General features: G+C 35.8%; 1 pseudogene; it reads right to left on the minus strand.

Annotated features, from left to right (window-relative positions):
- Nucleotides 1-501: 501 nt before the first annotated feature.
- On the minus strand, nucleotides 502-1645 carry LOC125075467 (annotated as a pseudogene).
- Nucleotides 1646-4615: the final 2970 nt, after the last annotated feature.

The raw sequence follows: 4615 nt of genomic DNA on the forward strand, positions 1-4615 counted from the left end.
ATTTCCTCTTATAGACCTTGTTATTAATTTGTTCCTTTTTTTAGTTTTTATACCGTTTACTTTGCTAAATATTTGCTCGCATTCTGCATTTGAATGTGGCAATGACAAAATTGCAAGCATAAATGAGGGCAATCTCATAAAAACTTTGTGTCTTCGTTGCCTATTTGGGATACTTGCTGCCAAAATTTGTCAGGTGGACTTGCATCTAAATCATTTGGCAAGTGTACCTGTTACCTGCACCATCAAATCCTTGCTGTTCATTTTATGTCTTTGGAATCAATCTGGGGAATATCGGAAACATAGGTGCAAGACTGAAATTTGAAGATCCTGAAATTTGTGTTTCTGAAGGTAGACTCTCTGGTCTAGTCTATCTAAATTTGAAATCGCTGTCATAATGGAGTCAGTTATTGAATATCTTTTACGGATAGTACTGCACGCTGCAACAATATTTTTTTTACGATTTTGTCTGAAAAATTACTTTCGATTTTCTTCAACCAGCTCTTATGTTTTTGCAGCTTTACGTTCCAGATAATTGTCCCTTAAATCTATGTTATGTACTTCTTGAGTTGGATCAATTATTTCTATATCTGTAAAATTTATATAGCTGGCAGGAAAAATGAGAGCTAATAACTTTATATAAAGCTGTCATCTTTGGATTTAATTTTGTGATAACAACCGATTCACTTTGAAAGTATTTATTAACTATTGTGAATTTAGACAGCATCCATCCCATAAAATAAAAAAAAGGCTTTTGTAACGTTGTCGTTCAGATGGGCATGGATATTACATTCTGCATCTGAGAGCCATTTCGTATCAAAAAAGAGACGCAATGCATCCCTCTGCTGTAATATTCTATGAACCACAGCATTTAGTGACAACCCGCGTGTTTGTGACAGCCTTAAAATTCGATGTACATCTACCTCAACAAATATTTGAAATTCCACGAATTCACTTTGCCTTTTGCTGCTGCTTTTGAAATAATTATAAGTATTTCATGCCAGCTTCTCACAATTGTATGGAAGTTCTTTAGTAGCATCGGCACAAAGGTGTAACGAATGACAAATGCACTTCAATATGGTGATGCCTGGACAAAGGTGTCAGAATGGACTAGAAACGGAATTACGACATCCCATCATTGTAATGGCACCGTCAGAACCAAAACTGATAATATTTTTCAAAGGAATGCAATGCTTTTGGAAGGACTCAATGACTAAAGAGAATATTTTCTTTAGCATTTGCTGAATGATCCCAGAAGCGACTCATTGCTGGAACCTGTTCTGTATCAAAATACCTCAAAACAATGACTACAGTTTTGATGACATCAGTATTGAGAACTTTCGGACTTTCAAATCTTTAATTAAACTTTGCTTTTCGATTGCTCCTATATAATTGTTTATTACTGCTTGTACTTTTGTTCGTTTTAGTTTTTACATTTAGCTATTTTAGAGTCAGGGTATAATTGTGGTAATAAATCTGTAAGATGGTTCATAGTGTTTGAGGATATTTTGTGTTCAGCGACGAAAGCAGCTAGTTTAAGGGTTTAAATTTTGCTCAGATCTTTTTCAGTCGGTGTTTGACTGCTTTGAAATGCACTAACGATTGCCTGCTGTGTTGTTTTTGAGGAGGAACAATTAAACTTTTGCATTATTGATATGCGAAACTGTTTCTTTGTGTCTTACAAGGGCGCTTATTTCAGCAGACAATTTCTTGTTATTGCACGTATTACATACTGGAATGCATTCATCTTTTTTATCTTTTCTTAATAATTCAGCTTTTACTAACCATTCTTCCCGAAATTTCTGCTTGTATTGTTTTCTTTTTTTCTTTGGCACTTCCTCTTCAGATTAAGATTCCGAATCATTTTTACTCATTTTGTTAAATCTAAATTTATAATTAAAACGTCCACAGCTCGGTGCACTCAACAGATATAAAACAGCCAGACAATATTATGATGCAACTACTTAAACCTAGAGAATGAGATGCTTTCACAGATATATTATATATTCTAACAAACCCTAAGATTAATTAAATAAAAAAAAAATAACACGAGTGGCTAACCTATACTTCTTTATTTATTTATAATCGAACACAATTACCGTCAGTATATAACTTTAATCAAATACACAAAAATATTACAATACGTAGAGAGTTAATAAGTATATAAGAATAGTAAATATCACGACCGATACGAACAGACTCGAAGCTAATCGACCGACAGACAACCGAACATTAAACCCGTTACTAAGCGCTCAGCCGTATTTATGTGATTCCGCTCGGTCCGGGCTGAGGAGAGGGTAGTTCTTGTATATTGTCTTTCGAAGGATGCCTTCATAAACCAATTTGTGAATTCCAAGAAAATTTGAACTATAATAAACATTTCTTGACAAAGGCAAATCACAGTAGATTTTGTCACCGTTGTTATATTCAAAATCAAATCAAATCAAAATACTCTTTATTGTACACCAGTAAACAAAAAGAAGAATCACATTTAAGAAAGATGCACAAGAGGCGGCCTTATCGCTGAACAGCGATGTCTTCCAGGCAACCTTGGGGTAGAGGAAAGGTATATATTTAATACGGTTGTTGTCAGTTGGATTAGTTTTATATTTTAATTTAGCCCGATTTTTTTTTTCTCGAATTAGTCTTATTTCTTGAGCAAGTCAAGGCGCTGGAAGATGTTTTATTCGGACTGGTCGAATTGGTGCGTGGACATCATATAAGTTACTTAAGCAGGAGTTAAAAGCCTTGACCTGCTCGTTGACGGATTTGCAATTGAAGACTTCAGCCCAGTCAAGCTTAAGAGCATCTTCCTTTAGAGCATTCAAGTCCATTCCACCAAAATTACGCTGCAGAAGAATTCTCGATTTGGCATTAGGTGGTTGTAAATTATAGGATAGATAGAGTAAATCGTGATAGGAAAAAGCAAGCGCAGAGCACTTACCATATTTTATAACATAGTCAGTGGAAGAGACAATAATTAGATCAAGAAGAGAAGGAGTGCAGTTAGGAAAAGTGTGAGTGGCATCCAAGGGTAAAATTTGCAAATCAGCTCCATTTACGAGAGATTTCAAACGTGAAGCACGGTGATCGTCTTTTATAAGACAGGTATTAAAGTCACCCATAATCAGAGTATGATTATACAAAGGCTTATATTACTTTAAAATTTTTTCAAATGAGAAAAAGTAGTCAACGGTGAGGCAAGGGCTATTAAAAACTCCCAATAAGAGCTTGGCATGACCAAAAATAACTTCGATAAAAAGGTATTCAGGACCTACAGTTCTTTGGGTTTGCGACAGGTCAATAACAGAAAAAGGAATATGGGTGCGAAGGTATATTGCAACACCATCCTGATTCCATAATTCGATCTCATGTTGATGATCCAGACATCACACTTCCGACCGCTTCAAGTCTTAGCTCATTTGTTCTTCTTGACACTGATGAGGAGGAAATACACAGGGTCATCACCAACTTAAAAATAAACAGTGCTCCTGGATGGGATGGCATTCGAACAAGCTTTCTAAAACTAGCCCGATCTCATGTTGTACCTATAATCTGTCACCTAGTAAATTTGTGCTTTGAAGATGGTGTATTTCCCTCCTCATTGAAGGAATCACTTATAATACCAGTATACAAGGGTGGGGATGAACACGACATTGGCAACTACAGGCCAATATCGGTAATTACGTCAATATCAAAGATTGTGGAAAAAGTCTTAAATACACGGATTGTAAATTATTTTAAAAAATTTGATATAATAGCAGAAAATCAATTTGGCTTCCAGACAGGTAAATCAACTGCAGATGCTGTAGAAGCTCTGACATCGGTAGTCGTTAACGATCTGGATGCCAAACGTAAATGCCTTGGAGTATTTGTCGACCTAAAAAGGCGTTTGACACGGTGTGTATCCCTATCCTTGTGAAGAAGTTAGAACGTAATGTTGTCTTAGATTTTCGCGATTATTACACATTGAAATAAAACTAGTTTTTCTACTAAAGATACAGGCAGTGCCTTCTGCGTGCAACCGGAACGCTACTCAAGATACCAATTAAGAAATCGTTGGCGGTAGTTGTAAATAATATTTCTTTTTAATTCGAACAGACAAATGTCACCTTAGTCTGCCCGTGACCACGAACACTGCAAAGTGCTCGAAACGTCGGGATGTTAAAATAAAATAATTAATATACGCGATTAAATCCGTTAAAAAACTAGTTTTATTTCAATGTGTAATAATCGCGAAAATCTAAGACAACATTATGTGAACCAGTACGGACTGGAAACATCAAATAAAATTCGCCGGTTGGAGTACCTAAAAGTCAAACATGCCCGATTCGTAACGTCCATGAACTTCCTGAAAAGATGCCGTGACAATAATCTTATTCCGGTTTGTGTAAGGATCGCACCTAAGAAGGACATAAAGCATGGTGATAAAATACTCAATCAGGCAAGTAAGAAATTATTGTTACAACTCATCCGAGAACATCGATTTGACGCGCGACGGTTAACGGATCAAATTGACAGCCTAAGTAAAGAACTCGAGTCACGATTATCTAAAACAGATTGGCAAAAATGCTACGATTTTACTAATAAACGAGCCGCTATAAAATATAATAACTTA

The sequence above is a fragment of the Vanessa atalanta genome, chromosome W, assembly GCF_905147765.1.
Source record: "Vanessa atalanta chromosome W, ilVanAtal1.2, whole genome shotgun sequence".
Taxonomy (NCBI): domain Eukaryota; kingdom Metazoa; phylum Arthropoda; class Insecta; order Lepidoptera; family Nymphalidae; genus Vanessa; species Vanessa atalanta.